The sequence below is a fragment of the Oryctolagus cuniculus genome, chromosome 3 (assembly GCF_051225735.1).
Source record: "Oryctolagus cuniculus isolate XC-2025 breed Fujian yellow rabbit chromosome 3, ASM5122573v1, whole genome shotgun sequence".
NCBI classification, from domain to species: Eukaryota; Metazoa; Chordata; class Mammalia; order Lagomorpha; family Leporidae; genus Oryctolagus; species Oryctolagus cuniculus.
The window spans coordinates 127,675,993-127,689,076 of record NC_142869.1 but is presented as its reverse complement, the minus strand read 5'-3'; positions in this window follow the sequence as shown (position 1 = coordinate 127,689,076).

The following is a 13,084-nucleotide window of genomic DNA, read 5'->3' as shown; positions in this document are numbered from 1 at the left end:
AGCACCATATACAGCCATTCCTCTCACATGCACTAGCAGCACAGTTTGTAATTTCTGTAAACACATTAATCAGTTCCATCAGGACCTGTGGACACTGCCTGAAGATGGGTCAGGGTTATTTCAACCTACAAAATACGTGTCTTAGCTCATTTTCCTGCTGCTGTAACAGGATATCTGAAGCTGGATGCTAATAAAGAACAGCATTTTATTTTACTTACAAGATCAGTAGCTGAAAGCCTAAGACTAGCAGCCCTATTTGTTCTACCTCTGGTGAGGGCCTCATGACAGTGGGCATTATGGTGCAAGGAGGCGATTACGGGTAATGCAAGGTGGGAAGTCAGAGTGGACTCAGGGGCAGGGTTGCTATTTTATAGCAACTTAACCCTTCTGAGAGCAGGAATCACCTCCCTCTGAGTCTCAGCTCTTGCAGCTCCCACAGTTCTCTGCGTCACCATGCTGGGGCCCTTCTTCCAACACAGGAACCACAGCAACAGCTGAGAATGTCCAGTTGCCCCCAGCCCAGGTGTTCACCAGCCACCCTGGACTCACAGACATCAGCGGTGGGAACACAGCACAGCCAGCCTGGAATTTAGCACTGACCATTCTTGTTCACTGTGGAGCTGAGAGGTACTGTCCTTGTACTTCTCTTGGTTTATCTGCTGTAGCCTGCGGTGGCCACAGGTCTATGTTAGGACATAAAGGCAACAGTGACACTTGCATGACATCAGACTCCTGCAAGTTGGTCAGGGGAAAGAAGAGATTTTTTTTTTTCAAAGAGGGGTTTCATAGGCAGTGAAATAAGCATAGGCTTTGGAGCTGAGCTGAGCAATCTAAGAGCTCATTGTCTCACCTAGGGAGGTAAATCTCCTACCTTCTCTGAGCTGCAGCCTCCAAGTTTGTTAAGGAAGCATAAACTCCTCATGGTGAGAGATATGTAGGAAAGAAAGGGACACGACGGGTAATCAGTACACTGCAGTTATAATAATTAAGAATGTGTTTGCCAGGTAAATGCAGAGTATTAGCTAAATTGCAGGCAAATGTTAAAATTGCACCAGCTTCCTCTGTGACACCACGGATGTGCAACTGACTCAATCATTTCAATAATGCCAATAACGAGAGTCTTTCCCACTGCAAATAATTTTGTAAGGCACAGCTTAACCAAATTCCATCCATGCATACTAAAAATACTTTATAATTTTGAGCACTCTGACACCTGCTTCAGAGAGGCATACAGCACTGGAATGCGAGGGGAACCAGCTTGAAACCCTACCTGTGATGCAGACTGCTCTCCTCTCTGTGAATGAGGGTAATCCTAGCACCCATTTCTCAAGACTGCAGTTAGCATTACACGTGGCCCGAGCACGTACAGGTAGGAAATGCTCAATGGAGGCTCATCGTTTTAAATGTCCTTGGTCTGGTTTATAGAGATTTGAGTGATAATAGAAAGTTTGAAGAGGCCACCCTGATAACACAGGATAAACGTTATGTCTTGCAGAGATTGTAGGAGACAATCTCCGGCTGATGGAAGAGATGGGCAACTTTTAAATGCAACCTTTTATTATTGCACTGAAAATGCCCTGGACGTAAGGAAAAAGGGTGCAGAACAGAGAGGAGACAGGATACAAACTCATAGCCAAAATGAATAATTTATTCACAGAGGTAGAGGACCAACTGCCAGCATGCACACAGACCAAACACATGGCAGAGGGCCCAGACCTTAGTGGGCTTGGATTTTGATATCGTGGGGTGGGTTAGGGTTCTGGAGGGGAGGTCAGGGCGACAGATGGAGGTGAGTTTCTTCATGCAGGTTTTTCATGTTTGGCACCAGGCTTCCGAACTAGGAGAATTTCTTCTTGGAGAAGAATGCAGGGTTGGGTAGGGAACAACACAGGGTGTGAGACTGAACTGGTGTCTTGAGAGGAGGCAGGAATAAGGGGACAATTTCTGGACTTCAAAGAATACAGGGATAAGTGGTGAATTTCTGATTCTATCTACTTTCAGGCAAGGAGTGAGAATTGTTGAGGCTTATGTCTTTGTTCCATCACTGGAAACTCGAGATTCCACCCCCTTCCCACACACATCCAAAGTCTTTTAATATTAGCAGAGACATTTGGATACTTTATCAGATCACAGATATAAGGGCTGATTTGGAAACAATTGGGAAAACCTAAGAACTGATTGATTGATTAGAAACAGGAAACCTTTTTACCTAAACAACAGAATTGGCTTGGTACCAAGGGAGACACTTTAATGAGCCAAGGCTGAAGTCCAAGACCGGCTCTCGCTGCAGAGAACAGATGGCAGAACAATAAGGCCAGAGTTGGTCCAGGTCTTCTGCTGTTCTTGAGTTCCATAAATCTGCCAGGATTGTCAGCAGCTCCCACATACGAGTCTATCCCCTCACCTGGGTGTTCCGGCAGGATGTGTTCTCATTAAAGCTGAAGATAAAATGATTAGTACTCACAGGAGAAAGTGTTTTGTGGGTATCTTCAATTATATCTCAGTAGTTGCTAACCATATATTTCATTTCCTCCCACAGAACCCAGTGAAGAACTACAGCACCTCCGAGTGCCACAGCATTAGAGGCACGAGCAGCTCCTGGAGATAAATCGAAAAAAGGGAAATCTTATTGAACGCATGGCAGCTTCCTGCACATCTTTAATTTTGTTTTTTTTTTTTTTTTTTTTTTAAACTGGCTCTATTCTTGTGCTTTAATTATCTGGACTTTTGGGTCAGTCCCTGGAAAATCTGAAGAATGCTATGAGAACAAATGTATTTAAGAAGAGACATTTCAGATTTGAAAGATGAACATGTGGCCTTGCTTGCTGCTGTGAGTCCCTGGTTCTACCTCGACTGTTACTGGAACTGGTGCTCCTGAGGCTAGCCACTGTCTGTACGATTCTTAGCCCTAGATCCCTGCGTCTCCCATCAAGCTTTCTGCTAGCCACTCACCAAAAAGCAAAACGACACAAAACAACTGGCCCCAAATGATTTTTAGGTCTCAATCCTCTTATGTGGCTATACGTTAGACTCAGGAACCTTAAATATAGGTCTGTTGGCTGCACCAGAATCTACCCCTACTTCACCCAGTGGCCTCTCTGGTGCCGTGGGGCCTATGTAGACTGCAAGGATTTCCCAAGCTGTAGTGGTTCCTGGAATGTGTAACTGAAGCATATTACATGTCCACAATGGAAGAGATAGTTGGATTTTTCTTTCTGGGATGAGATTTATCCTGAAGCCCAATGCCTACAAAACAATATAATGCATAGTTGTGACCAACTAAAAAAATAGTATCAATGGGCACTGTTTTATTTTATTTGTTTTTCATTGTATCCTCCTTTTAAATTTATTCTCTTCCTTTTTTTACTTTATTTTCATACCTCCCCGCAGAAATACCAAACATTATGTGGCAGAGATGGTGCTGATTTTCCTAGAACACACAGTTTTAATTTGCTCTGATAAAAAAGAGGGAGGAGATAAGTTCATGAAACAGAGCCCTCAGCAGCCCATTTTCCAAGTGTGTTTCTGTTCCTTGTTAAGTGATGAATGAGTTGGTAGACACATCTACAAACATGCTGTATTCCTAGATTGTTGTTTTGTTCCCGTTTTCATAGGAAAAATGTATGTTTTTATAAATCAGACGTTGTGTGACTGAATCTAAGATATAAAGATCTGTGATCCCACATCATTCTAAGACTTAACATAATCATGCAGGGCGCTGCACATGCTCAGTGAAAGCCTAAATTCTCTCCACACTCAGTGCCTCATCCCATTCAAGAGTGGCCACTTGGAGCAGTCTTGTGAGTGCTTCTGGAGTGTTGTTCTCATGTACACATGCAAACATGTGTGTACATGTTTTATACCCTGTTTTGGAGGACAGAAATAAGAGCACAGCAGACAACATTGCTCTGACTTACACTAAAAAAAAAAACTATAAACAAATCTAAATTTAACTCATGCTTTTTTGTAAGATTGATTTATTTATTTGAAAGAGTTTCATAGAGACAGAAGAAGAGGCAGAGAGAGAGAGAGAGAGAAAGAGAGAGAGTCTTCCATCCATCCGCTGGTTCACTCCCTAATTGGCACAAATGGGCAGAACTGTGCTGATCCAAAGCCAGGAGCCATGAGCTTCTTTTGGGTTTCCCACGCAGGTGCAGGGGCCCACCGATTTGGGCCACCTTCCACTGCTTTCCCACGCTGTAGCAGAGAGCTGGATCAGAAGTGGAGCACCGGGACTTGAACTGGTGCCCATGTGGGATGCCAGCACTGCAGGCGGCGGCTTTACCCGCTACGCCACAGTGCTAGCCCCATACCTCATGCTTTTTGAAAATAACTACCTTAGCCGGCGCCTCGGCTCACTAGGCTAATCCTCCGCCTTGTGGCACTGGCACACTGGGTTCTAGTTCCGGTCGGGGCGCCGGATTCTGTCCCGGTTGCCCCTCTTCCAGGCCAGCTCTCTGCTGTGGCCCAGGAGTGCAGTGGAGGATGGCCCAAGTACTTGGGCCCTGCACCCCATGGGAGACCAGGAGAAGCACCTGGCTCCTGCCATCAGATCAGCTCGGTGCACCGGGCGCGGCGGCCATTGGAGGGTGAAGCAACGGCAAAGGAAGACCTTTCTCTCTGTCTCTCTCTCTCACTGACCACTCTGCCTGTCAAAAATAAATAAATAAATAAATAACTACCTTAGGGCTCTACAGTGTACTCTGCACAGTCATCCCTTGGTGTCCATGGAGTATTGTTTCTAGGACACCCCACAAAAGCCAAAATCCATGGGTACTCAAGGTGTTAATGTAAAATGTCATAGTATTTGCATAGAGCATATGTACATCCCCCATATACTTAAAATCAGCTGTAGATTACTTATAATATTTAATCTAATGTAGATGATATGGAAATAACTGTCTTGCTATAACCCTGCACATGTTCAGTGTGGATTCATGTTTTCTCAAATATGAGGTACTTCAAAATGGTCATGGAAAAATGAAAGTAAAAGATAAGTTGGAGTACAGAAATTGAGAAGTTTCTGTACTGCAAAAGAAACAGTCAGGAGAGTGAAGAGACAACCGACAGAATGGGAAAAAATATTTGCAAACTATGCAACAGATAAAGGGTTAATAACCAGAATCTACAAAGAGATCAAGAAACTCCACAAAAACAAAACCAACAACCCAATTAAGAGATGGGCCAAGGACCTCAATAGACATTTTTCAAAAGAGGAAATCCAAATGGCCAACAGGCACATGAAAAAATGTTCAAGGTCATTAGCAATCAGGGAAATGCAAATCAAAAGCACAATGAGGTTTCACCTCACCCCGGTTAGAATGGCTCACATGCAGAAATCTACCAACAACAGATGCTGGCGAGGATGTGGGGAAAAAGGGACACTAACCCACTGTTGGTGGGAATGCAATCTGGTCAAGCCACTATGGAAGTCAGTCTGGAGATTCCTCAGAAACCTGAAGATAACCCTACCATTCGACCCAGCCATCCCACTCCTTGGAATTTACCCAAAGGAATTTAAATTGGCAAACAAAAAAGCGGTCTGCACCCTAATGTTTATTGCAGCTCAATTCACAATAGCTAAGACCTGGAACCAACCTAAATGCCCATCAACGGTAGACTGGATAAAGAAATTATGGGATATGTACTCTTTAGAATACTATACCGCAGTAAGAAACAATGAAATCCAGTCATTTGCAACAAAATGGAGGAATCTGGAACACATCATGCTGAGTGAAATAAGCCAATCCCAAAGGGACAAATACCATATGTTCTCCCTGATCGGTGACAACTGACTGAACACCAAAAAGGAAACCTCCTGAAGTGAAACGGACACTATGGGAAACGGTGACTTGATCAGCATAGCCCTGACTGTTAATGAACAACTTAATACATTATCCCTCTTAGTAGTTTTTTTGTCTGTTCTACTTAATATGACTGGTTTAATTCTGTAATTAATACACAGTTATTCTTAAGTGTTGACAATTAACTGAAATGTGATCCCTGTTAAACATAAGAGTGGGAATAAGAGAGGGAAGAGATGCATAATTTGGGACATGCTCAAGCTGACTTGCCCCAAATGGTAGAGTTAGAAACATACCAGGGGATTCCAATTCAATCCCATCAAGGTGGCATGTACCAATGCCATCTCACTATTCCAAGTGATCAATTTCAGTTCACAATTGATCATAATGAAAGGACTAAGAGTCAAAGGGAGCACATAAACAAGTCTAGTACCTGCTAACACTAACCGATAGAATAAATAAGGGGGAGAGTGATCCAACATGGGAAGTGAGATACTCAGCAGACTCATAGAATGGCAGATGTCCTAAATAGCACTCTGGCCTCAGAATCAGCCCTAAAGGCATTCGGATCTGGCTGAAAAGCCCATGAGAGTATTTCAGGCATGGAAAGCCAAGACACTCTGGCAAAAGATCTCTGTGAGTGAGATCCCAGTGGAAAGAACAGGTCTTCAAAGAAGGAGGTACCTTTCTCTGAAGGGAGGAGAGAACCTCCACTTTGACTATGACCTTGTCTAAACAAGATAAGAATCGGAGAACTCAGAGGGCTTCCATAGCCTTGGAAACTCATGACTGGAGCATAGGGAGATTACTGATGCCATAGACAGGAGTGTCAATTGGTAAAGTCAACAACAGGAGTCACTGTGCACTTACTCCTCATGTAGGATCACTGTCCTTAATGTGCTGTACATTGAGACTTAATGCTATAACGAGTACTCAAACAATATATTTCACTTTGTGTTTCTATGGGGGTGCAAACTGTTGAAATCTCTACTTAATGTATACTAAACTGATCCTCTGTAAAAAAAAAAAAAAAAAAAAAAAAAAAAAAAAAAAAAGAAAGAAATTATCAACTCCCAACTTGACTCTCACTGGGATTAAACATGACAATAGGTCTGATCTGATTTCATCATCATTTTAAAAAAATCATCTATTATTTTTCACTTTATGTTTCTGTGTGGGAGCAAACTGCTGAAATCCTTACTTAATGTATACTAAGCTGATCTTCTGTATATTAAGATAATCGAAAATGAATCTTGATGTGAATGAAAGGGGAGAGGGAGTGGGAAAGGGGAGGGTTGTGGGTGGGAGGGACGGTATGGGGGGGAAGCCATTGTAATCCATAAATCGTACTTTGGAAATTTATATTCATTAAATAAAAGTTAAAAAAAAAAGATAAGTTGGGGCTAGAATTGTGGTGTGCCAGGTTAAACTGCCTCTTCAACCCTGGTGTCCCATATCAGAGTGCTAGTTTGAGTCCTGGCTGCACCACTTCTGATCCAGCTTTCTGTTAATGTGCCTGAGAAGGCAGTGGATGATGGCCCAAGTACTTGGGCCCCTGCCACCCATGTGGGAAATCCCGAATGGAATTATTGGCTCCTGGCTTTGGTGTATCTCAACTCTGGATTTTGTGACCATTTGGATAGTGAACCAGTGGATGGAAAAATCTCTCGTTCTGTCTCTGTTCTTCTACCTTTTAAATAATAAATAAATAAATAAATAAATCTTTTTTTTAAGTTTCTGGAAAATGGAATTAGAAAGATATGGGCATTGGTTAATGTTTTGATTACTTCACTTCCAATCCAGCTCCCTGCTAATGGTCTGGGAAAGCAGTGGAAGACAACCCAAGTGTTTGGCCCCTTGCCACCCATGTGGGAAACCCAGATAAAGCTCCTGTCTCTTAAGTTCAGCCCGGCCCAGTGCTGGCTGTTGTGGCCCTTTGGGGAGTGAACCAGTGGATGGAAGATTCTCTCTCTCTCTCTCTTTTGCTCTGTAACTTTGACATTCAAAATAAGTAAAATAATCTTAAAAAGATAGGTTTTTAAATTTATTTCACAGATATATTTAGACAGTGAGAGAGAGAGAGAGAGAGAGAGACAAAGATAAAGGTCTTCCTTCTGTTGATTCACCCCCAAAATGGCCACTACGGCCGGAGCTATGCCGATCGAAAACCAGGAGCCAGGTGCTTCTTCCTGGTCTCCCATGCAGGTGCAGGGGCCCAAGCACTTGGGCCATCCTCCACTGCCTACCCAGGCCACAGCAGAGAGCTGGACTGGAAGAGGAGCAACTGGGTCTAGAACCCGGCACCCATATAAGATGCGGGCACCGCAGGCGGAGGATTAACCAAGTGAGCCACAGCACCAGCCCCTAAAAAGATAAGTATATATAAAAACATAAGGTTATTTTGGTGCAAAAGTTTTTGAAATCCTTGCATATTTTTCATAATAGGCATTTTCTGTGTGTGTCTTGTATACATTTGGATGTTAGTTGAATTCATGGATAAGTAATCAACAGGTACAGAAGACTAACTTATTTGTTGCATATGCTATATTATAGGGCTTGTCAAATTATGGCTACAGACTCACTGCCAATATTTCTAAATAAAGTTTCACTGTCATGCAGCCACATTCATTTATTTATGTGTTTTCTATGGTTGTTCTTTCATTACAATAGCAGGGTTGAGAAATTACAACACAAAGAGAGTGGGTAGCTCCTGAGACTGAAACATTTACCATCTGAGTTAGTGAACTATTTGCCAACTTGTGCCATATATTATGAATGGTATATGACACATGGAAAAATGCAACAAATTGTACAGGTTGCAAAACTTTAGCAAACTGATATGCTCATGTCCCCAGCATCCAGACCAAGAAACCCTCCCATGTCTGTATCTGACTAACACTGCCTTGAGACATGCCAATGTTTGGACACACCTTCACTTGTTACACCATTTCCTTATGCAGAGGCACTTAGATAATGATATTTTTATTAGAAGCAAGGCTACATTTAGCACTTGTGTGTAATTTTTGGGTTTATATGTATAGTATAATTTACTAGAAGCAGAAATTTGGAGTCAAAAGAAATGAGCCTTTTGAACTATAATCCTTGGCATGTTAAGTTAAAGACATTATATTATGTTCATACTCTATCACATCAAGTCATCAGAATGTCTCCCACACCATAAATTAACAAGTACTTTAATCTTTGCTTTTGATATGGGAAATTGTATTTCATATTAAGCTTAAGTTTTATTGATTTATTTCAGAGATTATGTCAATTCTATTTCATTTTTTGAGCCAATGGTTATATGAAAACTTTTTCAAATTTTCCCTAGTAGATGTTATACGTTTTTATAATAGTGAGAACTGGGTTTTTTTTTTTAACTTTTATTTAATGAATATAAATTTCCAAAGTACGGCTTATGGATTACAATGGCTTCCCCCCCATAACGTCCCTCCCACCCGCATCCCTCCCCTTTCCCACTCCCTCTCCCCTTCCATTCACATGAGGATTCATTTTCGATTCTCTTTATATACAGAAGATCAGTTTAGCATACATTAAGTAAAGATTTCAACAGTTTGCTCCCACACAGAAACATAAAGTGAAAAATAATAGATGATTTTTTTTAAATGATGATGAAATCAGATCAGACCTATTGTCATGTTTAATCCCAGTGAGAGTCAAGTTGGGAGTTGATAATTTCTTTCTTTTTTTTTTTTTTTTTTTTTACAGAGGATCAGTTTAGTATACATTAAGTAGAGATTTCAACAGTTTGCACCCCCATAGAAACACAAAGTGAAATATACTGTTTGAGTACTCGTTATAGCATTAAGTCTCAATGTACAGCACATTAAGGACAGAGATCCTACATGAGGAGTAAGTGCACAGTGACTCCTGTTGTTGACTTTACAAATTGACACTCCTGTTTATGGCATCAGTAATCTCCCTATGCTCCAGTCATGAGTTTCCAAGGCTATGGAAGCCCCTTGAGTTCTCCGACTCTTATCTTGTTTAGACTAGGTCATAGTCAAAGTGGAGGTTCTCTCCTCCCTTCAGAGAAAGGTACCTCCTTCTTTGAAGACCTGGAGAACCGGTTTTAACAGTTTCTTAGGTTAACATTTAAAGCATCCAATCAATAAGCAGACATTTAAAATTATTTTTTTTTATTTGAAAGTAGACGAGAGAGAGAAAAAGAGAGAGAGAGAGAGAGAGAGAGAGAGAGAGAGAGATTGGACTAGGTTGAAGCTGGAGCCAGGAACTCAATCCACATCTCAAATATGGGAAACAGGAATCCAACCACTAAGTTATCTCCAAATGTTTCCTGGGCACACACTAGCCGGAAGGTGGAATTGACAGCAGATACTAACCTGAGGCTTAACTATAAACGCTCAGTTCATCTGAAAACATTTTCAGAAAGGTCAAACAAAACTTCTGCGTGTCAAAGCAGCAAGAGATGGCCTGAGTGATTGGGCCCCTTCCACCCACATGGGGGACCTGGAAGGAACTCCTGGGTCCTGGCTTTGCCTGGCCCAACCCTGGCCATTGTGTGGTCATTTAGGGAATGAACCAGCAGGTGGAAGACCTCTCTCTCTCTCTCTCTGTGATTCTTTCAAATAAATAAATGATTCTTAAAAAAAAAAAAAAAACTTGTTCACAATTCTTTAATTTTTTTCTCTGTTTCTGTGACTACTTCTCAATTCTCATTTCTAATGCTGAAAATTTATTCTTTCCTTTTGTTGTTTGTTTATATCCTTTTTTTCCAAATGAAAAAGTTCTTGGAACCATTTACTTGTTCAATAGTTTTCTGTTGTTTTTATTAATTTAATGCTTACATTTTTCTGCTTTCTTTGGATTATGTTGCTGAACATTTCTTCAACTTCTTAAATTGTAATGATTGATTCAATTATTTTAATTGTTTTCTATTAAATATTTATTTAAAATATTTTCACAGACATATAAAAGTATATATTTATGGGGTACCAGGTAATGTTTCAACACACGTACACATTGTATAAATTCTATTCAGGGTAAATATATCTACTCAAACAGTTACTGTTTCTTTATGGGGAAAACATCCAGAATTCTATCTTCTAATTCTGTTTTTAAATAGAGAATGGTACAATACATTAACATGATCTATAGCTCTATAGTTCCCAGAGGCTGGGAAGGGGAGCGGGCAAAGATGCCAAAGATGATTAATGGATGCTTGCTGGTAGCTAGATGGGATTTACTCTGTAAGCATACGTTTAATTTTCAATGATATGAATTTTCCTACAAATACCATTAGCTATGGCACTAAAATCCTGGTACTTAGTGCTATTAATATTGATATTTTCTAGATTCTATACAATGACTTTTGAAATTCCCTTCTAGCCAAAGGTTATTTTAAAAAAGAATTTTCAGAAAACATCAGTGATTCAACACTTCTAAGCTTTTATATGGTATCAGAGAGAGAGAGAGAGAGAGTTAGGATGACGGGTGGGGGCCTTGATGCTTTCTTTGTGGTGAAATTTAAGGCCCAAGGAAGAATGTTCCGTGGGCATTTGTGAAAATTTAGATTTGTTCAGTGTCTGCTTTTCTGCTTTATTTTTGATTACCAGAAACCAGTGAGTGAAAACACCTCATGGCTTCTGCACTTCCCTCCTTCTCTCCTTGTTTTGCTTCATAAACATTTATGCTTCCCGTCTGGAGGACTGTGGCAGATCCCCCTGAGGGTGGAGCCCTCCATCGTTAGCAGATACTCTTCCTTTCTTTTTTGGCTTTCTGCTTTTGCGTTCAGTGAGGACTGATAGGAATGCCTGAGTCCTGATTTCGTTTTGTTTCCATTTCCTGTATGTGGTTATCTATCACTTCTAAAACTTCCAAGTCTCTTATTTATGTCCCTTCTTGACAATCTATGGATGGATCTTATGTTTTGTGAAATATGAGAAGTATTTGCTTTTAGGAAAGAAGTTCATCTTATTAACATTGGTTGGTATGATAGTTACATTTGATGTATTCATCTTCTTTTGGACTGTATTTTTTTAAAAGATTTATTAAATTATTTGAAAGTCAGAGTTACACAGAGAGAGAAGGAGAGGCAGAGAGAGAAAGAGAGGGGTCTTCCATCCACTGGTTCACTCCCCAGATGGCTGTAATGGCCAGAGCTGTGCTAAACTGAAGCCAGGAGCCAGAGGCTTCCTCCGGGTCTTCCACGTGGGCACAGGGGCCCAAGGACCTGGGTCATCTACCACTGCTTTCCCAGACAGTTGGATCAGATGTGGAGCAGCTGGAATTCGAACTGGCACCCATATGGGATGCCAGCACTGCAAGCAGTGGCCCCCACCTGCTGTACCACAGCACTGGCTCCAGGCCTGCATTTTTAATATATTTTACATTTTGGTATGCTTTTTATTTTTTGTTTTTGTTTGCTTTGCTTCATATCCTTTCTGAAATCTTGCAATGTTTACTTTGTGTTTAACTATAGTATAATTAATGCAATATTCCTTGATGGAAGAAACTCCGGCAGTATCCACTGATATCTCAACATGGAAGATAAAATAATTATGCAGATGTGTTTACTTTTACTGCCATTTGCATTGCTGACCTTTGACCTTTTCACTACTTGTTTTCTGCCTTCTGTGGAACCCCACCCCCACATCTCACCTTCCAATCTTTGCCTCTGACTGTAATGCTATCTGTTAGGCTCTTCATTTTCCAATAACATACTCGACTATTTCTTGGATTTCAATACCCTGAGTCCCTGGGTGAGACAGCTTAACTGTCTTCTCGTTTTCTTCCCAAGCTGAGTCAGCACGTGTGTACTTTCAGCATCCTCACAACATTCCACCCGAATTTCACCAAATCATTACTCCCGGTTTCCTGAACTGTTGGCTGAGGTTACAGCGGTTTGGGGGCTGTCTTTATGCCTATATTCCTTGCAGGCGTATATTATATCAGTATGAAAATCTTAAATTTATAAAAGTATGCTGCACTATTTTCTTGTCTTCTATGTCATCCCCAGAGCCTTTATTTACATGAGGTGTCTGGGAGTTTATCAAGGCATCACCATGTAATGTCACCCACAGCTGTTTCACTGCCCAAAGCATCCTCTGTGCTCTGCCTCTTCAGTCTTCTCCCCTCAGAGCTTCTGGGAATCGTGTTTTTTTTTTTTTTTTTTCCAGTGTCTCCATGATTGGATTGGATACCTTTCCCAGAACGGCATATTGCTGGAATCACATTGTTTTTCCAGACTGGCTTCTTTCCCTCAATATGCATTCAGGTTTCCTGGCTCGATAGCTCAT